General features: G+C 35.1%; 1 protein-coding gene across 6 annotated transcripts in view; it reads right to left on the bottom strand.

Annotated features, from left to right (window-relative positions):
* The window catches only part of TBL1XR1 (TBL1X/Y related 1), a 155,744-nt gene that overhangs the window by 55,514 nt on the left and 74,048 nt on the right, over window positions 1-26,182 (bottom strand). For 4 of the 6 annotated variants that reach the window (XM_074367674.1, XM_074367666.1, XM_074367690.1 and 1 more), the window contains one exon: window positions 23,913-23,987. The gene's annotated coding sequence lies outside the window, so the exon portion shown is untranslated. Of the gene's footprint in view, window positions 1-10,122; window positions 10,239-23,912; window positions 23,988-26,182 lie in introns of all 6 variants that reach the window. The other 2 variants (XM_074367686.1, XM_074367682.1) reach the window with 1 other exon arrangement.

Genomic DNA, 26,182 nt, shown 5'->3' with positions numbered 1-26,182 from the left:
TTACTTCCAAATAAGGTCACATTCACAAGTACCAGGGGTTACAACTTCAACATATCTTTCAGGGGATGTAATTCAACCTGTAGCAGTTAGCTTTCAAAACTCACCTATAAATCAACTAAAAAATGGAGTGATATGTGGTTTAATGTAGGACTCCAGCTTAGAGAGAACTCAAATGTCACACTTTTTCAGAGCTTAAAAGGACAAGAGATTTGAAAGTACTTTAAACAGAGCATCCATCCTCTTGCATCTCCTCAGCAGCTAGACCACTCCATTATTAAACAATAAAGGTTAAAAAAATAAACTAGATTCAAGCTAGTTTCTTCTTGCCTTGGCTGCCAAACTTCTTTTTCAAGGCACTCCTTCAGCGAAGTCCAAAATTCTTTAGCCTGACAATGAAGTTCCTTCCAAATTATAGCTCATATCCCTTCCCACACCTTTACAATCAAGCCAAATTGGGCAGCACTGTCAAACTGTGTCCCTGTATTAGTTTCCTAGGGCTGCCAAAACAAAGCACCACAAACAACGTGGCTCACAGCAGACTCACTGCCTTACAGTTTTGGTAGTCAGGAGTCCAAACATCAAGATACTGGCAAGGCGAAGCTCCTTCTGAAGGTACTAAGGAAGGATCTCGCCTAGCCTCCTTAGCTCCTAGGTGCGTTCTCTGCCGCCTTGCCACGTCTCCCTGCGGCTCTTCACGCTGTTTTCCCTCTGTGCTGTGTCCAAATTTCCTATTTTTATAAGGATACCAGTCATACTGGATTAGGGCCTATTCTAATAACCTGATTTTAACATAGCTATGTCTGTAAAGACCCTATTTCCAAATAAAGTTATACACAGTCTGAGGTACTGGGGGTTTGGACGCCAACTTATTTCGGAGGACACTATTCAGCCCCTAACAGTGATTCAGCCTGGGGTTAGTAAGCATGGATGCCATCACTTCACCCTTCCAAAAGTGCAGAAGGCAGCTGTAGACTATGGTTAAAAAAGCTTTTTTCCCTGACCTTCACTTCTCTTTCTAGCTTGGCTATCAGGTAATCCCCTTAAAACAAAATTCAAAACAACACTAATTACTGTTAACTGTGACGGTATCAAGAGGAAGGGAACAATTGATTTAAATGACTTTATGTCTCTAATGTATCACTGTTCAGAATTTAATCATGCTTCCCTCTCCCTGCAGTGGAGTTACTCATCCCCACCCCAACAACTTGGGCCCTGGCTGTGTGACATGCTTTGGCACATAGCAGACAGAAATTGAGTAGATGAGCCATCCAGTCACAGCTTTCAGAGGGATGACAAGCATCTGTCAGTTCCCTTACTCTTTCCTTCCGCCACAAGAATGAGCTTGTCTCACATGGGGTCTGCTCCAAAAGCCTCCAATCCCAAATGAGAAGACACAGAAGAGAGGCACAGCCAACCCACATTATCTATGTGTAAAATATATGAAAAATAAGTCTTTGTAAAGTAGTGAAATTATCTGTAGTCATAAAGAAAACTACTATACTTTACAGCGGTATTTGGACTGCATATATCCCTATGGGATGTAACCTAGGGACAAAAAAGAATCACGAAGAAAGTTTAAACTGCTTTCTGTAGTCTTATTATAGTAATATCATTAGCATTATTAATGTGAACTATTTATATAAATTTAGACGAAGCAAACAAGAAATTATGTTATATCCATTACAGTAAAAAATTTCAGGAAGAAAAAAAGTACAAATAGAGAAGCAGTAAAAACCTTTCGTCGTCTCCTCATGGTCCAGTGCTGTCCTCCCCGGGCCGACCACCTGAAGGACCTCAGCAGTGCACCAGGAGTGTATGTGAAAGGGCCATGGGTCACCTCATCCCAGAGAACAATTTTTCTTGGTGGTAAATAACTTTGATCATTTTACTTTTATAAAAACCTCCTATCTGATGGAACTGAATGCAGAAACGTAAAATTAATGTTTGTAATATAATGATGTCTTTTCAGTAAAATTCACACAATACAAATCAAACTTTAAAATTCTAAAGTAATCTTAAATTTGAACTGAAATATAAGCAGGAATTTGCGATTTATTTCTCTTACTAAAAATACGCATCTCCTTGTTCTGAAGAGGCCTAGCAGCAGTTAATGACAACCTAGCAGTAAAAAGCGCACCATGCTTTGATTGTAGTCTCTAAATAAACACTTCCCGCTAAAATAGGAGCCAGTACGCTTTGAAGGGATGGCCAATTTCAGGGCTGAAGCAGGAAACCTGGAACATCTTGCTGCCCAGGAAAGCACGGAAATAACAGAAAATCACTTGAGTCATGTCAAAAGGAGATAGGAACTGCAATACACTAAACACCTAGAAAACAGTCCTTAATCCATGAGATTATAAAAGTTAATTTTCACATCACTGGTCACCTTGAGAGGTTACTAGGGTATCACCAACTCATTAGTCTAAAAGTTGATAACTGTAACAACTCAGGCACATCCCTACTTTTGCTCTGCAAATTCTATTTCAGAATATTCCAATACCTGATTAGGAACAGTCCTTCTTTACACAATTCCAGCTAACGAATGCAAAAACAATGATATAATTTAGAAAATAACCATTTTTCTCTCCCTAAGAAAATAATGAATCTAGGTAACAATCATTAATGAGTGCTAAGCCCACTAGGGGAAAAGCTGATGTGGAATTTTATAACCAACAGGTAATTAGGCTAACTGCAACTGAACCCACTAGTCAGTTTCGACACCACTGGAAGTGAGACAACCAGATGGCTGATGCCTCATAGTGTGATGTAAAAGGAAAAAGAAAGCTACACGATCAAAGAATTAAAAGTGAATTTAACCAAGCCTCCTAAACTACCGCTTTATAGGAATTACAAGAAGACAGTGGAATGTGTTAGTAGTACCACAAGGACGTGATTAGCCAAATCCAGATGTAGGAAATTTGATGGGACAAATAAATCAATTACTTCTACCAATAAGTAGAAGAGACTTAAATTGAGCAACCAAAAGCAGCGTGTAGACGTTATTTGGATTCTGTTTAAAACCTACCATCTGAAAACGTCATCTGGGAGACAAAAGAAAGCTTTTAATTCCCTTTACCTCTTCCAGTTTCTCATAAGGTTTCTATCTTTTCTAGACCACTGTAACTCATGAAGCCTGACTTTCTTCCATGTCAGTGAACAGGAAGGGCAGGGGATGCTGTACGGACGAGGGCAGTGAGTACAGAGACAAGACAATGGCTGTTATGTCACATTCCACACGTATCCCAGTTCTCTGATCCTTATGTTGTCTGAAGATTAAGATCCTGATTGGAACATGAAATTGGGGCTTGACTCTGCTTTCTCTGGAAAGTAAGCAACTCGAGAGACGATGACTCGGTATAAATTCATCTAGACGTATTTCAAGGGTTTTCATCAGATTTACTATCAAACTGCTGATCAATTTACTGTTTCTCAAGTACAGGTATTAGAATAGTTTCTTCCTTCACCATGAGGCAAAGGCATGCTTGGTGCTCAATAAGTAGCTCTGAACAAACGAAACCCTGAGGCACAACTGTGAGAGAGTGAGAGTGCTTTTCTCCTCATTACTCTCAACCCCATCTCTTTCTTGGAGCAGAAAGAAAGGCATTTCGGGAAAAGAGAATACTGTCTACACCCACAGACACCAACTTCAGAATCAGTTTGATTTACCCCTAGAATATTAATATTAAGGAAATGTTAGTAAGCTTTCTTAGTGAAATAGTGAAACTCTTTGATTACTACTTGGTAATCAGGTATTTAATTTTTGTTTTTATCTCAATTACATAACTAAAAAGTGTCTTTGGAGGCAGAATTTTCCTACACAATTCTCTGAGCCAATAAAAGGAAAAAGAAATATTCCTTCAAAAAAGTATCAAGTTCTGTTTGGACCACTGATCTCAAGAACACCCAATCTCAGTTAAAATACCTATAGGTACAATGAGTTATTGTTATAATTAAAGTGTTATATATAAAATGTATTATAATTAATACATATTAAGTTAGAAACAACAAGCATTTGAACCAAGTTATATATATTTTTAAGACTAAAATTGTTCCCACAAATCATACCTATTTTCACTCTACTGCAAGGCTTCTCAGCATTTTACAGGTATTCTACTGACCTAAAAGCCCAAAGTATAAATTATAATAAATGTAATACAAATCAGGAAAAAGTACTGTTTTCTCTGGGCCTGCTGATATAAAATAACCGTTAATTGATATAACTGATAGGATATAAAATATTAAGAATCATAAGCTTCAAAGTTGAAAGGAACAAGAGATTTCTCCCCTCTCGTTTTAGGTTGCCCAGATCAATGAAAACCTCAAAGGAATTACATGTAAATACACAATCATCTTCTGCTTCGAAATTGGTTAATAAAACTAGAAGGGATGACTATAGCACTAGGTATGCACATTATGCAATACTGAACCCACGAAAACAGTGACTGCAAAACAGAGATGAGTACAAAGCATCTGCTACTTTCAAAACTACACAGAAATTTGGGTTGGGAGAGGAAGAGCAAGGAGATGAAGCAAAGACAAGCCTCCATCCCTTCACTCTCTGGTTACTAGATCAGGTGTCTTAGGGTTATGTAACGTAGGAAAGGTTTTCAGTCTGTTCACGGCCAGTAGGTAAGAGTCTGGAATTATTTCCCTTTCAACTGTTCTGTATCTAAGAAGCACATTGTGCTGAAACTCAAGACTTCCAGAACTAAAAGAATGTTCCTGCTCTTCCATTATGTAATGGAAATAGGTTCACCTCTTTTTTCTGTCCCTCCTTAAATTAGTGGTAAAGGAAGCTTTCAGGAAAATATTAACAATAACAACAAAAAAGATAGTTAGAAGTAACAGCAGCAAATGAAAGCACTCATTTCAAAATTAATTTCTTATTTCCACAGACCACTACTCTGAAGAAACAATACTGGAACATACAATGTGTGGGATAGGTGAGATTTTTCAAACACTGTGGTGACTCTATTAACAAATATTCTAAGAATGACAGATTATTCACATTCATTAAAAAATGCAAGTTACCTGAGAGCAGACACTTAATCTTTATAATTCACTACTATTATGCCAGAAATGTAGTCCTATTCATAAAGGTACTCAATTATTATTTGTTGAAAAAAACGAATAAAGCTCCTTTCTTTATAAACTAGTCAGTAGTATATTAAAAAAAACCAAAAACTCATCTTCAATGATGATTAAAATTCAATGTTCCTCTCATCTACTTTTCTTTTCTTTTCTTTTAATGGAGGTACTAGGGGTTGAATCCAGGACCTCATGCATGCTAAGCATGTGCTCTATCACTGAGCTATATACCCGCTCCTCATCCACTCCTATCCTGATCTCTATTACCCTCTGAATTACAAATACAATAACTTTTATTGCCATTTATCTTTTTGGGTGGGGGGACACTGAAGAAAGAAAAATTCCCAAATTCCAATTTCCGGCCCACCAGTGACGCCTGCTTAGTGTGGTATATCAAAATCACCTGTGGAAACTTCTTCAAAGTAATGTCATAAACTGTGAGAACCCTGAAAAGTCCTAAGTTTCAGCAAGTCAGAGGTATAGACCAAGCATGTCTATTTTATCAAGTTCCTCAGATCATACCAACCATGGCTTACATCACCGTACATCAAAAATTTCTCATCTTTAAATCCTGTAACTGTGAAACAAAACAAAACACATGTACACCTTCTTTTCTATTGTAAACTCCTTATATCTTTGCTCTATTCAGTTCCTAACTAAACAGGCTGTCATGATCATGTCAAGTTGCTCATGCTTCTCAGCATCCTCCATCCAACATCATCCTCCATCCAACATCATTCTCCTGAACTGTATCTGTTCTCCCTCCATTTTCATGCAAGTCTGATAAGACCTTTCAACAACAAACACTATGATTTTGACATTTAACTCAAGTCGTCTTGACAATTCCCATTCCAACACTGTAACTTATATGAATACCAAACCGTGAAACCATGTTGGTGACTAAACTCATTTTGCCCCTCTGAGCCATTTGGCAATCATTTTATTACATTTTTAACTTAGCTAATCAAATTTGGCATCATGGCTTTTCTAAAAATTTAACTTCTCTTGAAGGACCCTATCTCACCAAAAGCCCCTCAATCTCAGGTGACTTCACTCCTTTGGTAAAAGTTAACACCCTTGATTTTTGTACTCATTTAAAAAAATCTTTATCTTTATTCATCCTATTATTTTGTGTTGACTCTCTGAAGAAGTAGCAGAAAAAGATACAAAAGAGAAAAAATTGTCTCTACCATAGAATCTGTTCGGTCTATTAGATATACTATCATGTTATTAGTAAAATCATTAGCTCTTTATATAGAAATTTAATACAGTGACCAACAAAAGCAGCTGTTCTCTGCTCCAGTAATAAGCACCTATAAATACAGATGGAAAAATTAGAGCAAAAAAACTATTAAATATTTACAAAAGAAATTAACAAAAAAGGCACAGAATTTGTGACTAAACATAATATTCTATTGAAAAATACAAAGATCTGAGCAAAGGAAAGGCTGGATGATTGTGCAAACTTGTGCTGACACAAGTGACTATTCACCCACTAGTGGAAATATAAGTAGGTCCACATGTTTTACTGTAGACAAAAATAAATTCCAAAATATTTAACACTTAAATATTTTAAGCACATAAATGTGTATGTATGTTTGTGTGTATGTATGTGTGTACATGTACATATATACTTCACATACACATCTTAACAAAACATTGAAGCTACACATCCAGTCCTGAGACCAGGAAAAAATCTTTTAAACCAAGACTGGAAACAAAAACTGTATAAGATAGTTATATCTGAGTACATAAGGATGCACTACTTATCAAGGAAATACATATCAAAGTAACAAGGAGTAAAATTACAGTCATTAAAACTGGTAAAAATTTAAAAGATCTAGAATGTCTAATTATGGCAGGAATATGGGGAAAAGTTATTCCCATATAATGTAAGTGGAAATGTGAAGAATTTTTTTTGGGAAACAACCTGGTAACTTTTAATGAAAGTAAAAATATTAGACTGGGACATAAGAATTTGACCTTTTTGTTGGGGGGGTGTTTTAAAATGGTCACACAGTTACAATGTCATGTAGTTCAACTCATACAAATACTCTACAACCTAGAGAAATAAAAGCACAAGTTCCTAAGGATGTTTAAGAGAACTGTTTTTTAGCGACACAAAAAGGGGGGAAAAAAAGAAATAAAGTGAATGCCATTAAAAGGAGAGTACCAAAACAAGATTGTAGTACATTCATAATTGAATTACAGAGTCATTAAAAGCAATGAACTGATGGGGGAGGAAGCAAAGGAAAGGGTACACTACAAAAAGTGTAATCATATTCATGCATTTAAGCAAAAGAATATGTGTATGTGTATAAAGAAGAAAAAAATTGTTAAAATTTTGCTTTTGATTTTTATGGACTCCAAATAACTGTTACTAATCACCTCCAAATTCAACAATTCTTCACACTCCTTCATTACCCTTCATTACTTCATACCACTTGCCATTGCTAGCATTTGAGAAAAGTGAAAGTAAGTCTTTAAAACTTCCAACACTTGACTTCCTGACTCTATCTACTATCTTCTCCTATCTCTTTTACTAATATTGCTTCCTGCCCTAAGAATTTGACTTTTGAGCCTTCTGATCTTCATGCTAGTCCTCCAACCAAGGATCTCACCCACACTGAAGAATACCATCTCTCCCATTACATGCAGCTGTGTAACACACCCCTCATCCTTCCCACGCCAGACATTCCAGTGCCAGCTGACTGATGTGCAAATCTCTATGTCCCGTTGGGCACCATCCCTCAGCACTGTCCAAGGCAAGTTATGCCCTATGCTTCCAAATGTTGTTCTTCTCTTGCCCAGAACTATCACCAATTCTACCACTCACAACACTATTATCATGTTTGACTTAACTTCCGATCTCAGCTTTTACCTAAAATCTTTTAAATTCTATCTTCTATTAGCTATACAATACGATTTTCAGCCATGCCTTCCTTTTTGCAATATCTATTATCTGTATTACTACAACAGCCTCCTTGTCTCCCAGGTCTCTTCAAATTATCTTCGGATACCCAGGCATAAAATACAACCCTGACTATGCCATACATACTCATCACTACCTGTTAGCTTCCACAGTCCCTCTAAACTGTTTAGCTAGGGATTTAAGCTCTCCTTCTCTATTCTATGGTATCAAAGTATTCATTTAACTGTACAGCATCTTCCTTGAATCTACTCTCCCTCAGGTGAATATATTTGGATCATTCTAACATCTCCAAATTCTCACATTCCTGCTTTTTAGTTCTTTGTTTCAACAAGTGTTGAAATTCTTCTACCTTTTTCAAATGTCATCTCCTTATGAAGCCTATTTAAATACCAAAGTTGATGCTTTCTCCTGTCCTCCTGTACCCCAAAATATAGCGGTTTTTTTAAAAACTCTTTCCAAAACTAAGCAATAGTAAAAAGATCATTAGATTAGAAATTAGAGTGTTGACATTTTCTTTCAAATGCTACTCTTTTTAACAGTAAGACATTAAATGAAATCATTTAACTTCCCTGCACCCCAGTTTCTCATTCTAAAAAACAGAAGTAAAATCTAATCAACAAACTTCACAGATAGATAGGAAAGCATGGAAAACCAATTTATATTTTAAGTAGTAACACTTAAAATTTATTTCATCACCTTTTATTGAGCATATTTGTTTTTTTCCAAACACTATCTAATTATAAGCACTTAAAAAGCAGCCTGTACTTCATATCTGAGTGCCCAACACGTACCAGCTATTCAAATATATACATATTTATAACCTTCTTAAGTCATAAAATACAGTTCTCATGCATAAGAAACATAATCAAAGTACAATTTATATAGTATCCCTTGGTCAAATGAAACATCTATAACCTGTTTCCCCACAGATATCTTTTCAAGAAAACTACTGTCAGGTAATATTTCTATATCTCTGACTTAGTTCACCTGAAACACAATTAGTTAACTGGCAGGTGAGTAGGGACCCTATAAAATGGATGATAAACTGCTAAACAGCCAAAGAATTTCAAACACACACATATATAATATATACATAAGTGATGTAAGCTGTGACTGTGATGGTGGTCTCCTGTCAAATCCAATAAATTTATTCACCATTCACAGTTGAGCATTAGTGCTTCAGTTTACCCTAAAATTCTAAAAATGGCATCATGATTATTTCAGTGACATGAAACAACAGATTTTTTAAAAATATACAGGAGAAGCACGTTAATTTTCTTTGCTGAAAGATTTTTTTCCTCTTTTACAAAAAGCAAAATTAATGATGAACAATGTTTATAAAAAATTTTTTTAGTGGAAATGACACTAGTCCTACAGAAACCTGTAAATCATGAATTTACTAAAAGAACTTGAAAGTCCTTGAGTCACCCTTGGAAACCACAAAAGCCTATATCTTGTCAAACCAGAAAACAAGATAGCTACCTAAAACTACTAAGGTTTTATCTAAAAGACATAGGAATCAACTTTAAGACGTTCTCACTAGCCAAAAATGGGACAATTTGAGCATCGATGCAAAAAATAACTCAATAATCTAAAGCACAAATGTGTTTAAATCCATGGGTGCACAGGATAAGGCATTTTATTGCAATCATGTCATACTGCTGGCTAATATTTCTTGGCATTTTGTTATTTCACAAAAAAATTGCTCTCATATCTGGTATCACATCTGCTCTTAGATCTCATTCAACACTCTTATACATATCTAGTTGTAATTCACTTTTAAAATCTACATTTAAGATGCCATAAATCATCCCTGTTATGAATTTTAATCTTTTGTTGCTATAGTGCCTGGTAAGGTGACAGTGATTACTGATAAGAAACCTGTTACTAAGATTTTAACTCTTAAAAATAATGGTCAAATGCCAAGAAGTAGCAGCAACAAAATTAAAAAAGTCTCAAGTTATTGGGCTATATTATGGATTAAAACAGGTATGGGTTAAAAAGGAAAATGAGTATTAGGAGTGATGAACAGCAGCTGATGGGAGTAGCAAACCACTTTCTGTGTTCATCTAAAAAAGAAAAAAGAAAAAAAAAAAGCTCACCCTGTATGTGATGTTGCCGAGTTCCATAACAAACATCAGGCAGCAGGATGTACTAGAAAGAGTCCTGGACTGAGTCAGGAGACCTCTGTTCTAGCCCAAGGCCTTAGTTTCCTCATCTGTAAAATGAGGGTGCTGAATTAGATAATCTCAAAGGGCTCCTCTAGCTTCAACATTGAGGGATTCTAAACATGAATTTAGGAAGAAGCAATAAAATGTAGGATTTTTTTTAACAGTGCAGCTTAACTGTTAACACTGCAAACAGCAGGTGGAACAGGGATGAAAACAATTTTCACAAATTCTGAACTGCAAAAAGCAATTACTTTACAACTTCTGACTACTAGGAAGGTTTTTATGATATACCAGCCTTAGTAAGCACCATTATTATCTAAACTAGACTGGTAAGGAGTGACCAAATTATGACCTAAAAGAACCTATTCACCTTTGTTTGGCCAGCCAGCCAGCCCAAATAAATCTAGAAAATAGTACAGGAAAACCTTTAGGCTAGTAATTACTTCAGTTGATAAAGTGCCTCATAACTGTTCCCGATTAACTAACTGAATAAAGAGGAAAATGATAAGAAAAATGATTAAACAATTATTTCATGTTAATATGCAATAAAACAATAATTATGCCTGTGATATCCTTCTTTGTTAATGAACATATTTTCCCTATGCATAATACTTTTTTTTCTGGTTAGCTCTCAAAATAGAACTTGACTTATTCTGACAACAAGGCTAACTGAAATAAATGACTCCCCTACCCCCTTCAGTGACACACAAAAATATAAAAAAGAAGAACATCTTTGTGTTCAAGTTTTCTATATTGAAAGAAATCAAGCTTCTATCAGTAACAAATAACAAAAAGGTTCTGATGCCTCAAAAACTGGTGGTTTTCTAACTGTAATTTCCTAAATATAGGCAAATAATTGTTTGGTCCTAGCTAATCCTCCAGGGTCCAATAAACTGAATTTTACGCTTTAAGTTCATAGATCAGCTGATGTTACACTTCGTATTAATTTATTTTTTGTTTATGGTGATGCTGTTGTTCTCACCTGGCAGACTTTTAAAAATCTAGGGATATGAGAAACAATAAGCCTACCTCTACAATCTATCAAAATAAACAAGTCTCTACAAATCTATAAAAGAATCTATCAAAAATCTACCATTTAAAAGGATGTAATCTATATCTTTTTAAGGATGTAAAGATACAATGAAACACTCAATGGAAAAAAACTTGTTTTTAAAGTTTATGCAAATTACCTAGCTACTATAAAATAACTTGGCATACACAATTCCGTTAATTATTCATTTGAACATTTCACCTTGGCAATATGGTACCTGATATGTTATTTAGAATCACTAATAAAATTTCTCTCTGGTTGGTAATAACAAAGGCAAAAATAAAGCAGTTTTGATGGTAATGAAATTTGTTCTTGTCTATTCTTAAAATGGCTGTGATATCCATGTATCTCTCAGACAGAAAAATCTGTGAAACTAAATTTTCCTTCACATTAAATGTATTTCCCATTTTAATCTGGGTATTTTGATTTACAATCCTAATGAGCTGATTAAAATAACCTTACACTTTAATGGCAACAACAGAAATCAGGATGGAAATGCAAAGCATATTTTAGGGCACTATTTTGAGCATGAGCTGTTTTCAGCAATTTTCTCCAACTACCTTACTTCCCTCATGACTTTTTCAGAGACACAAATTAACGTTAAGCTCATTTACTAATAAAAATACTATTACTAATGTTAAGATACTGTAAGCAGTATTGTTTTTAGCCAATATCATACAGATGTAAACCAGCTCCCTCAAAAATTCAGAACTGAATGACTAAACTACTGCATTGGGTAAACTAGTCTTCTCCTTTAGGAAGGCTCTGGTACCAAGATCAGTAGTTAAAGGAGAATTTAATGTTTAAATAACTATTTGGTATGTCCCCAGAAGCCCACTGGATTGTTCCCAACTAAATTTCTATCTGTAGAACATAAACACATTTGTAATTCTTTCTACCACTTATAAAAATTAGTGAACAGCTGATTTTCTCAAAGACCAAAATGCTTCATTTAGATATCAGTAATACAGAAATCTTACAATAATACAAATGGCTAGAGCTGCATACCACATAGCAGCACATTTGCTTTGAGAAAGTAATCACAGAAATGGTCATTCTTTTTATTATTGCAATACAACTAGAAAGGTAAAAAGACAAAAAAAAAAGTAAGTCCAAATCTGACTATTTTGGGGTCACCAGAAAATAACAAGTTATTATAGTATCAATTAATTTTATATTAATTTTTTACTTTCTAAAATACATTTAATTGCTTATTTTGTTGAAAGTTTTCATTTCAGGATTGGAGAAGAAAAACTGACAATGAAAAGAAACTGAGATGATCAAATTAATTATTAAAAATGTCATTTCATAATTACAATTTATAATTTAATATTTCATTTTTCTCTCATCTTTACCCTTACAACTTATTCTGATATACATATATAAAAAATATATACTACACAATTCAGCCTATCAAAATATATTTCCTAAGAGTAAACTGAGGATAAAAAATGAATTAGTAGCTGAGAATGGCTATACTTAATATTTGATATTTTATAAATACATTTTAATACTTTAATAGTACTACACTTGTCTTTCAAAACTATAAAACTACAAAATTCTGAAATTATCATTTGCCTTTTAATCTATTAAACTCATTAACATGTCATTACCATATTCCTAAAATACAGATTATTTTTAAAAACAAATGCTAATCATTCAATCTCGGTAACATTTTAGCATAAAAATCCTCTTTTGAAAGAGGAATGCAACACACTAAAAAATGTGTCCTAAACCATATTTCATAAATGACAACTGGTCGATTAAAAGAATGGAAAGAGAATCTAATAATTTTCTCTAGTAGCATTTTCAAAACTTGTTCAAAATAAGCAACCCCAGGGGTTCCATCTCTCACTAATCATACTTGACTCTGAGCATGCCCTAATTATGTATCCACTCCCTCAGAATTTATGTAGTATAAATCATCTTAGTGAGGCTTTGCTATATCACTTTGAAGTAATCTAATCTTTTTGGTCTTCCCACTTTTATTGCTTATTTGTATTTCTGTATCTTTCTGCATCCTAAACAGTTCAGAGCTCAGTGGCACAGGGAGAAAAACATCACTGATAAACCCTTTAAACTATTTTCAAATTTAAAGAAATATCAATTTTTATGAAAGCCACTAAAAACAACATATTAACAGCAGGAAACTGGTTTAGAGAAATACTGCTATTAGAATTTTTTATAATGTTTTATTATAAAAATTTCAAACATTCAGAAAAATTGAAAGAATTTTAAAGAATATTCACATAGCTGCCACCAAGACTTTAAAATTAATACTTCTATTTGTTTTACCACATCTATTAATTAACCTTCATTTTTCAAGTTTTCAAAAGAAGTTACAGACATCAGTATACTTCCCCCATATCTACTTCAGATTGCCTATCATTAACTATAATATGTGGTTTTTAGTATGTGGTTTTTCTTTTAAAGAAAAAATTTACACAAAATACAAGGAAAACTTACAAGGTGTACCATTCAATGAGTTTTGACCGATGCTTATATTCAAGTAACCCAAATCCCTAACAGGACACAGGATGTTACCATCACCCTAGAAAGTTCCCACATGCCCCTTCCCACTTAATGCCTTTCCCAACACCCACGCACGCATCCATTTCTAAACCCTGTCAATTACTTTTCCCCTCAACAGTAACTAGTTCTTCCTCCCCCACCGCAATACACAATAGATAAAAATGTGCCCCTTTTTAGTAATCTTATTAATGGGATTATACATTTTGTCCTGTTTTATGTAAGGCTACATTCACTCAGCATAATGTTTCAGGTATTCAAACTGCTTCAGGTACCAATTGCTAGCTCCTTTCTATTGCTCAGTAGTATTTTGTTACACAAATGCAGCACAGTTTGTCCATCTATTCTGAACTGTTTCCAGTTTAGGGTCAGCCCCCACATTTGGCAGAGTTCCTACACAGAGTTTGGTACTCTACTTCTGTGGTTCTTTCCTTTCTGAGATTTCCTCCCTCTTTCTCCTGCTGGACTTCCTTACTCTATGGCGGCTGTTGGAGTTCTAAACTCTGTCCTCAGATTCCTCAAACCAGTTAAGATTGCGAACAAGCCAACAGGAGCCTGCCCTCAGGCAAAACACCAAACACCCAAGGCCATTCCCTTTTTTAAGAAACCACTCCAGTCCAGTTTCTACTTGTTTTTGTTTGCTCTACAGTGTCCTCATAAGTGTTTTCACGTGCCGTCCAGAAACTATAGTCACTATTTGTGGGAAGATTCACCCAACAGGAGCCACTATTCCATTTTTTGAATCATAACTGCCACCTATTCTTAAGAACATACATATTCAAGACTGTAATTGACATACCTCCTTTTTCAAGTTTTTTTTTTTCCCTCAAGAGCTTGACTGAGCCAGTCCCTTTTAATCAAATGTACCAAATTAAACCAGGAAAAGTAGGCCGCTGGGAGCTGGATCCTATAATGCTGTGTATGAACCAATACAAGTCCCAAGCTGATCCCAAGATGTGTATGCAGCACACACCCAAACAGGCAAAGGTTCTGAGAACTGAAGATGTGAGTCACTGTCAGGGCCCCACGCTAACCTTGGGGCTGCGCATGAGCAGACCCAGAGCAGCAGAGCAAAGGCTCTCAACACTGAACTCACAGTGGAACCACTGCCCATGCCACAGAGAGACAGAACTTTCATTCAGAGTCTAACCACGCTAACTGCCTGCTTTAACTAAATACAATAAAAATTTTTTAATTAAAAAAAAATCAACATTCTCCTGAGAGGATACAATAAAAAATTACTCAGCATATAGAGAATCAAGAAAATCTTGAATAATTCTCAAAGAAAAAGACAATAACAGATGCCAATCTCAACGTAACCCAGATGTGAGAATTATCAAACAAAGATGTTAAAGCAGCTATTTCATCCATCCTCCATGACGTAAAGGTACACACTTGAAATGACAGGAAAGACAGAAGTTCTCAGAAGTAGAAAGTATAAAAACCTTATGAATGAAAAATCTAGGGAAAAAATGATTTGACAACAAAGTGTAGACAAAGAAGAGTATATACTGAATAAATGATCTTCCTAAATAAGTGATTAACATCAATCGATGAGAGTAAAAATCTAATGTTAATAAAAGAAAGTTTTCCTGACAGTTGGTATCTTTAGCGCTTAACTGTAATGGGCGTTAAAAAAAAAAACCTTAGAGATCTCTAGCCAAGATGTTTGAATTCTTTTTTCTATCTCTTCCTAAGGTACTATGAAAGCACTCATGACTCACCCCTGAAGAATACTGAAATTCCATACAATCTGGATGACACAGAATGTAAAAGAATGCTGGACTGTTAAGTGAGGAGGTCTGGAGCTGAACTCTGACAAAGTAGGTGATGTGGCACCACTTCTCTAGGCCTTAGGTCCTCATGTGAACAATGAATAATGGCAACTATTCAGCTTTGTAATATAGTTCCATGATCTAATTTTAGGAACTCTCCGAGGGTCATTCCAGTTTCCCCAGATCAAAGTTCTTCACTGCTCTAATTACTTGTTTCTGGCAGTCAGGGAGAATCTTTAGGTCAGGGAGCTGTGACCAGCAAGGTATAGAACAATACTGCCAACAGAAATGCAATGCAAGCCACAGTGCCAATGCTAGTCAAGTAGTTAATTTTGATTTTCTAGTAGCCACATGACAAATTTAAAAAGGGGGCAATTGATTCTAATAATGTATTTTTATTTAACTCAATATATCTAAATATTATCATTCCTTGAAATCGGTATAAAATTGAGATTTTACTTTTTTAAGTTGTCTTTAAAATCCACCATGCATTTTATATATATATAGCACATTTCAGTTATAACTACTCATATTTCAGGTGCTCAACAGCTACATATCATTAGTGGCCACAACACTACCCACTGCAGGTATAGAGGAGGGAGGAGGAAGGCAAGGTAAGGGGAGGCAATGGCAAGGCAATAACGAAAAGGCCCAGGGTATGAACTATCTGCCTTTCATAGATGTACACACGAAACTGTACGCCAGTGACGGTGGTGACAGTTAGGAGACCTGCCCTGCTACAGGCAGAAGGACGAATCAGAGAAAGTCTGAATTTCAAATAAATTTCCACCTCTACGACAGGTAAAAACTACAATGAAAGAGGGGAAAAAAAGCTAGACTTACGTATTATTTCAAAATAAATGCATTATTAACAAGTATTTACTTTTATAAAAAGCCACTGTCTATTCTATCCTATCCACAATTAGGGGGAGAAAGTGTGTAAGGAATATATTAAAGGACTTTATAAAGCAAACAATGTTCAATTCAGATGATTTGCTGTGACTTATTTAGATTCCAAAATTTTAGCCAAAATATAAAATCCCTCCTTTGAGTGAAAACAGCAAAAAGCTTAAGTAAATTTATCATACCACAACCTCTAGATATTTTTTAATGGATATAATTTCTTTTTGTTTCTTAATGGACTCTATAACAATTCTATTCCTTCGTTTTTCCTCATGTAAAATAAAGGGCAAGAACTGCTGCTCCCTGTGAGAACCCAGGCTCCGACCCCAGTTCCATCATGCCACAGTTCCTATCTTTCCCACATTAGCAGTACAGACACAGTCTCAGAAGACGGAACAGAACTGTGGAAACAAGCCTTGGTTCAGACTTCAGACACTACAATATATTATCTAGGTGATTATAAACAGGAATGATGGCTCCTCATCTATAAAACAGAGATATTAACAGCCTCACAGAGTGACAGAGACATTTAAATAAGATACCTACTCTCTATTTCAGAACATTCAATCATTTTTTCATTTTTGGTCTGATTTTACTTACTTTTCCATTTATCAAAAATCATTAAAAACTAGTCAAAATGTCTTTTGGTATCTCCTACACATTTAAAATATTTCTATGTAATCTAAACTCACAAACCCTTATGCTCTAAATCATTTTTTTAAAATATCAGATTAAAATGGACTAATAATGACCCCATCAAACATTTGACTGGAAATGAATGTCAGATGCTTCTTTACATAGAAAGAGTATATGTTGAAGGAAGAAAATCAGCATCTTTACTTAAAAGAATTCTCTGTACAAGAGGAAAACAGTAATCACAGAGTGGGAGAAAAAAATACGCATTATGAAGGAACTCTGTTCCAATGAATCAGGAGAAAAATCAAAAGATACGACTAAAATTAACTGGCTTACAGAAAAGAACATGAAGGAACAGTATCTGTTAAATCTGGAAATTCCTGTCTTTTACATACCAACCTTCAGTATGTTTGTTTCTCTTTGGAGCAAAAAATTAAAAACTGAGTTAAAAAAAAGCATTATTATCCACTAGAAAGATGATGGATCGATGAAAGAAAGGAAGGAAAAAAGGGGTGGGGGGGAAGAGACTCCAAATGGCTTCAATACACACATGAAATACACAATGGTTTCAATTTTCATATTTGGCTATATGGCTAATATTAGACCAGGTAGCCCAAACCTAAACATGTCAGAACCTATTAAGACTGAGTTTAACATAATATGGACAGTTTGAGAAGTTGGAGAAACTTAAAAATAAAGCCAGATAATAATCAATGACAGGACACATTTTGTTTTAACATTATACCCTTCTTATGTGGGGGTATAAGCCCCTGTTCTCACTCCATTCAGGGTTCCTTGAGACAAAAAGAGAGCTATGTTTTACTTCTGGTTGCATGGCGCCTATACTAAGAACTTGTAAAACAGACTACAAAATTATTTGAAGCATGAAGATCAATTTTTATATAGTAACAGCAACTCACCATAACAAGTTCTACTATTACATTTAACCTAAAGATTAAACCTATATAAGAATCCAAACTTGATTTGCCTTCAAAATGATACCACAATCAGTCAGATTCCATTTTAGACAGTTATATCAGCCTAACATTCCATAACAAACATCCAATGGTAAAGATACATGCATTCAGTTAAATGCAGCTCCACTGTGTATGTACTCTGCTCTTGAGTTTATCAAGTGTTTTGTTTATAACAGAAGATAAATCATACATTTTCAAAGAGATACTTGCTCAGACATATGCAAAGGCATAGACCCCTTTGGAAGAAATTCAGCCTGTAGCTATTTTCAGCTCCATCCATTAAAGGAAAAAAATCCTAAGGACTAAGAGAGTTTTTCAATGTTAACCCTCTTACTATTGAGTTGAAAATTAGTTCTCCAGAGGCATAAATTCTCAACCAAAATAAATACTTTACACAATTCTATCTATATGGCTATGCCATTTATTCTTCCCATTTAGTAATACCACTTCAAAACTCACAGGATAGTGAAAGACAGATGATAAATAATGACAATGAACTTTTCTACAGTGAACAGGACAAATTAATTTATACAAGACATGCTTGAGAAGTGGAGAGCAAAAGGGAGCAGATCACTCCTCCTCAATATACACCAACACTGCTTCTTGGGAGCTACCTTTTGGTAGGGTTACAGCTCTAGGGTCTTATTCTTAGTCTAGCAAGCCATAATTTTCTTTTATCAGTTCTCTTGGGATAATCAAGTTCTAGGATAACAGATGTTAACAAAATCAATTTATGAATGAGAACAATGATTTACTAATTTACACTAAGAAATGTAGTTGTCAGTAAACCAGAATATTCATCGATGCAACAGAGGCTGGCAATGCCCAGCTCACATCCTCTGATGTCTCAATTTTCCTTAAGAATTAGGCCACTTCTTACTGCAACAGGGTCATCTCTGGCCACAGTTAGGGCAGTAGTATTAAGGAGCTGATGTCTTGCCCTTCCTAAAGCGTATCTCCACCCATAAGGAATGGAGTTAGTGGACAAATTACCCCAGCTTTCTTGCCCCTGGAGTGGAACAACCGAGAGGCATGCTCTGTACTGGCTCCCGAAAGTCCCCACATGATATGAGTCCCAACTGTCTAAACAGTCACCTACTCTTTAAGGCATCCTATACTGGCCTCCTTATTTTCCTTTTCTTATTTCCCCACAGGAACTTCCTAGGCTCACCTTTCAAATAAAAATATTATAATCAAGGGTCTGATTCCATGGGAATCAAGCCTGAGACAACTGGTCAGCATAGTTCTATCCTTAGTAGGAAAATCTTGTTAAATTTAGAAGTTGTGGGACAACTGTAGAATTAGAACAAGAGAAAACAGGAGGCGTAAAAGGACTGGTCAACAAAGCTGATAGGCACAGAAAAAGATACAAATGAGAACTATAGCGAGATACCAGTTCTCACCTATCAGATTAAATATATATATATCCCAAAAGTTCTGATATACACTGTTTGCCAAGTGGGAAAACAGGTACCTTCAGACATCGCTGGAAGAAATATAACATGACATAATGCCCACAGAAGAGAATTTTGGCAAACTGCCTCAAAATTGCATGTGTATTTATGCTGACATCTAAAACTTCCATTCTTGAAACAGCTATGCTACATCTATGTAATGGACTACTATGCAGCTATTAAAAAGAATGAGAACCAGCACCATCCACTACTATAAGGTGACCTTCAAAATGTTCAGTATTTATTGTATATACATAGGTTTGCTTGTATTTTTTAAAATAGCAATCTAGTTAAACTTGGTTACCTATAAAAGAAGAAATGAAGAATATATACTGCTTTGAAGTAATATCAGTTTTATATATAATTATAAAACAAGATTAAATCAAGATATTTTAATCCTATATATTAAAAATGAACAAATGGACCTGATTCTATACCACTGGTAGAAAAATCTGTATTACTGGTAAATAAAGGAAAGAATCAAGAATTTGGTATGTCTTTCCTGTGCAAATTGTGCCAAAGAGTAACCAAGTACCTGGTGAGGGAAGTTTCTCTTTATAGAAATATTACAGATAGTAAGTTACGAAAGATGACCTAGCCAAATCATTATTAATGGTCACCTAATATCACAAACAGAGACAAGCATATATTATATGCCCCTTCATGGAATTACTTAGCACCACCTACAAAATATTCTGCCACTCTAACCACCCCCCATAAAATAATGCAAAAAATCTGGATCAGATAAGCTTTTAAATCTAACCATCAGTTAACAAAAAATTCAAGGGAAAGAGAGGCATTTTACAATAAGGATGCAATTAATATAGAATGAAGAAGCCTTACAAGACAAATTAAAGGGGAAAAATATAATAAAGAAGTAAAAGCATAAGCTTGAACATAGCAACCAATTGTAATGTATGGATTTTGTTGTCAACTTGTAAAACCTCAAACTAAATGGACATATGGTAATATTAAGAAATTACTGTCATTACCTCATATCCATTATTAGAAGGCCCACTATACAAAAAACAAAACAAAAAACCCCAAAGCCAAACCAAACACCTCACACCACCACCACCACACACACACACAGTCAAAAACCCTCACAGAAAATAACAACTATTGGCAAGAATGTAGATAAATCAGAACCCTGTCTGTGCACCACTGCTGGGAATGTAAAATGATGCAGCCCTGCAAAGGAAACGGTACAGAGATTCCTCGACAAAGTACAACTAGAACTATCGTATGACCCAGTAATCTCACTTCTGGTTATTTATTCAAAAGAACTGAAAGCAGGATTTCGAAGAGGTATAGGCACACCCGTGTTTATTGCAGCGTTATTCATAATAGCCAAAGATGGCAGCAACCCAAAAGTTCACTGATAAATGAATAAAGAAGTTATGGTATATACATATACAATGGAAAACTATTCAGCCTTTAAAAAGTAGAAAATCCTATCATAAGCTACAACACAGATGAACCTAGAGAACATTACTCTAAGTGAAATAAGCCAATCACAAAAGACAGATAATGTATGACTGCCCTTATATAAGTCATCTAAAGAAGCCGAACTCATGAAAACAAAAAGTCGTCATTTCCAGTGACTGAGGAGAGGGAGAAATGGGAGATTTTCGTTCAAAGGAGTATAGCTTCAGTTTTGCAAGATTAAAAAGTTCTAAAGATCTGCTGTACAAAAACATAAACATATTTAGTACTACACTCTAGTGTACTCACCGCACATTTTAAAATGGTTAAGATGGTAAATTTTACGTAATGTATTCCTACTGTAATTTTTAGTTTATTTAAATTCCTTTTCAAATAAAGAAGTATTTAAAGTGTGATAATGGTATTACTGTACATATTTTAAAATAATCCATATCTTCTAAAGTTACATACTGAAATATTTATGAATGTACTCATGTGATATATTTATTGTCTCCAGAATAACTGGGGGGAGCACAATAATATGGGGACAAAGTGGTTAAATGAAACAAAATTGGTGATGATTGCAGCTCAATGAGTTCATTATGCCATTCTCTCTACCTTAGCATGTTGTTTAAAGTTTTTCACAATAAAAAGTTAAAATAACAATATACATCTAGGTTCTATCAATGCAAAGAGATAATTACAGAAAGTACTGTGAAATATTTATATAGGAAAGCTGTAAATCATGGTGACTTTAGGTGCAACTAGAGTTAAAATAACTTGTACCTAGGCAAGTGAAGAGGGAAAAAAATATTAAGAACCCCTCATGGTTATTATATGAAAAACAAAGCTGAGGGAGGAGGGGTAGTAGAGGTAACTGTTCCCACAAAGCATTCCTTTACTGAATTTTCAGAGGAAAAAAAAGAGAGAGAGAGAGAGATACTACACTGCACAGGTTTAACCCTGAACACTAAGGTGTTTCTCATGTTCATGGGAAAACCACCATTTTGAACCAATTTATCTATAAATTTACTAGCACCTTACGAATGTGTAGAAATGGCTTTGGTGTGCTCAGCCAGACTGTAATCGAATTTGTGTAATCTCGCCCTTCATCTTTCACATTAACACACAGATAGAATTAACACTAACATAAACAGACATATATTTCTGGGATCATGACTTAAAAATGATTTCAGGGACTTTCAACAAAACTGGCAAATGTGTTTCACATAATCTGATTTAAAATACAATCTATGAGCTGCTCCCCAAACAAAACAAAACAACACGCGGGCTACGTGCAGGTTTAAAGTCACTTGAGGACAGGCCCTTAGAAGGGAGAGCCAGTGGCATCGCACTTATCATCTTGACACCCAACAGGCCCATGCAACTGATTTCTCATAGGAAATGTGCCAGAAACAGCTAAGACTCCAATAACGAAGAAAAACACACAGGTTTTAGATGTGAACTTCAAACAAAAGCCAGATACTCCAAATGCCTAAAATGATTTACCATGGAGCTGCTTACGTGAAATTCTACAGTGCTCCAGAGGAAACAGCAGATTTAACGATGGCTAATGAGCCACCCAAGTACCACAGAGAACCCAGTAAGTATTCCATAAATTAGTGAAGAAATACGTCATCCTTTGTGCTAGGTAAAGCCAAAACAAAAATCCTTATTCTTCCCAACATTCCCCGTTAACTGCTGAGAGGAGGAGGGGTAGGGAAGAGAGAGAGGGAAAAGAACGAGGAAAGGGAGGCTGGAGAAAGTGAGGTCATTTTCTGTCCCACAGTAAGAATTCAAAAAGACAGTTTAGGCAGAGGAAATCCTTCTCTTATCAACATACCGACAAGTCCATCTTTAATATAAATCATTTCCTAGCAATATTTTCTCAGATAACTTATCTCATTCACTTATCCTGGTTCTAGTCAATTTTTAGTACTTTTTATTTCAGGCTGATTCATCTACAATTTCCCACCAAATTCTATGAGCTTTAATCAGTTTCTATAGCTTCCTGATTTACTGTTTAAAATAAAAATTTGATTAAGTAAAAATAACTCAAAGTTTTGATAATGCACTATATAAAACATTTTGTCATATAAAATATTCTTTAAGCAATTAATTCTTAAAAAAAAACAAAAAGTAAAAACTCATTCTATATATTGACCCCCCAAATAGTCATACCATTTAGATAAGGAATTACTTTTTGTAAGGGAGAATCATTCTGAATTCTAATTAACAGTGATGAGATCACTTAGAATACAGCCAGAATAAACATTAGAAATTTAATCCAATTCTGTCATCTAATTTTACAAGAGTACTCGCCAGTCATCCAAGACAGACTCAGCGAAGAGAGCAAAGCCCAACTCCCAGAGCCCAGTGGTCTTTCTGCTGCATTACACAGTCAACAGATTCTCATTCCACAGAGAAAGGATTCTAAATGATCTCTTTAAACAAATAACAATGGTTCTCCTGAAAATTATTCACTAAAAATGGGTAGAATTCTAGCCATTTAACTGCCCATTAACTATAAATATTAGGATAAAGGCAATTGGAGAATTTTATTAATAAGATGGACAAAAACACAAGAGCTATATAACTGAAGTTTAACAAGAAAATTTTATTCACAAAATATAGTCCACGTGTTAAAATACAAGATCATCATTATATAGTAATACTTTTCTTTTTTTATATCTACATAGTAATACTTTTCATTCTGAAAACATAGCCAAGATAATGGAAATCCTCAAAGAAGCAGTTTTGCTTTTTAAAAAAAAAAAACCACTAAATAATCAAACATTATTTTAAGTACCTTAAATTACATACTTTTAAAAACATTTCTTCCACTTGGGAACACATATGTGTATTGTCAAATTGCAAAAAACTTTCAAAATTCGTAACAGATTCTTAAGAACAAGAGAATAATAAAAAGATCAACTAAAACACTGACATTCGGAGTAGGAGGAATTCTTACCATTGGCAGTGCATTGATGTGGGGATGTACAACTGAATATCCAGTACCGCCAATCACAAGTTGCTGTTGCTGATGCTGAGAAAAAGGAAAGTAAAATATTCAGTGTGCCCTAAAACAAATTCAGTTTAAAAAATTTCCCACACCAAGTTCTACATGTATGAAATGCTGTTTATTCCCTTAAGGTCCCCATGAGTGAATCTCTTTCTCCCCCTAAGCAGCTGTTGTCATAAACAACAGCAGCACCTTGTCAGTGTGTAGTACGTGGTGGCACGGAATCTTTACAACATTCCTAAAAAGTTGACACGTGAACAAAATGAGACTCAAGAGGTGAATTTGCATAAAGGAGGTACTCATCCCCATTCCTCTCAACTCATGGAAATAACCCTGCAATAGGGTCCAGCACAGAAGGTCCATAGTTTATGATTATGAGCCATATGGTATAACTTGATATGCTACATATCCTGTTTAATAATAAATAGAAATACACAACTGGTTTTGAAAGTTTCAATCAAAACTTATTTAATTTTAAATTCTTCAGAGCTTATGCTTTACAGAGTTTACCCAGTCTTCTCCATTGCTGAGTCACAGCACATTATTTTCCAAGAACCTTTTGGTAAACAGACGAGTAGTTTTTCACACGTGCTGTCAGAGTGGTGACCCTCAGGTGGAACACTGACCAGTGCAGCCTGCACCGTGTGCCAGCACAGAGTGCACTTGTCTGTAGGACTACAAGCTGACGCCACAAAAAGCAATGTAGGAGCTTCTCCTCATACACCAAAAAGTGAATTAAGTCAGTAACACCAGGCAAGTACACTGAATAACTGCAGAAAGAATTTAATCCCTTGAAGTTTGCTCCCTTCTGATTTTATCTGTAATTGACTGGAACCCTCATTTGTGCTGACTGCCAACTCCAAGGCCACACTAAATAACTTCAACACAGCTACACAACTTCCAGGTAGGTGAGCTATAAGAAGACCTAAGAATTAAAATAATGTTTATTAAACACACCACACACTCAACTGAAATTATAGATGGTTGTATCAACATACAACATCTCACCAGCCTCTGGTGCTTCAAGACAGGTAAGTGAGCCCCAAGGCTTTTTGGTACAACACACTAGGCACTAAGTTGAAATTGAAATTGAAATTAAAAAGTTAAAATTAAATTGGTTTCTCCATTAGATGTTTTCCTAGTCAACTCATTTATCTATGCTCTGGCCATTGTGCAGTGAATTTATAAAGCATACCACACAGTTCTTAGGTTATAAAATGAATACCTGAATTTTAAAGATAAAATTATAAATCCTACAAAAGAATGGCAAAAGTCTAAGGTGATTTAAGATAACCCAACAGAATATACAGTAAAGCTATCTGTACTAAAGTAGCTCAAGTTGTCCGAAAAACAAAACCACGTGTGTCCTTAACATCTGTCTATTTATAATCTCACTTGCTCACCATCTTCTACACTGACCACCAACCATCCCTCTGTTCTCTACACTCTCTGGGTGCCATAACATTGCTCACTCCTCTGCCAGAAATGTCCTTCTACTATGGTTCTGCCCACAAACCTAGTCCACCTCTTCTTTCAAGATTTAGCCCAAATCATCTTCCTTCCTTGGTTATTCACCCACCATCTGAAGAGAGAAATACCAGCCTCCTTGACCACAACTTTGCAATGTCTTCTTCTCTCTTAACATGCCTACCACACTTCCTGAGACCAAGGACTGACCTGTTCATCTTGCTGTCCTATCACAAACTAAGAAGGGGGCCTTGAACATATATGGATCCTGAGATACATATGTTGATAAAATGTTATAATATCTGTATGTGTAGGAATACGTACATACATATTCAGAAACAAAACACAGTAGATATTGAATTACAGCACAAGTAAATTCTGTTGGTAAGAAAGAACTCAACAGTGGGTTTTTATTTTAAAAATGCTTAAGAAAGTCTGGCTATACCGATTATTTTAGTATCACTTCCAGGAAATGGCCAATAAGGTTGATGTTTTGCTATTTAAAAAAACTCAATGATAAGTCATATTATAAAATCGGTATTAAAACTACCAACTACTTTGTGTACTACATAAACTAGACCCATGTGCTTCTTAGGATGAAACAAATGTTTGAGACTTTGGTTTTGTCCCCAAACAAAAAACTTTGCTTTTTGAATCTATACTTGAGAATATTTTACCTAAAATAAATAAAGGGTTAATTTTAGAATAGGCTTTCAGTATAGAAACAGACACTGCTAATTCAGCAGACATCT

Source organism: Camelus bactrianus, chromosome 1 (genome assembly GCF_048773025.1).
Source record: "Camelus bactrianus isolate YW-2024 breed Bactrian camel chromosome 1, ASM4877302v1, whole genome shotgun sequence".
Lineage (NCBI taxonomy): Eukaryota > Metazoa > Chordata > Mammalia > Artiodactyla > Camelidae > Camelus > Camelus bactrianus.
This window is presented reverse-complemented; position numbering and strand designations above follow the sequence as displayed.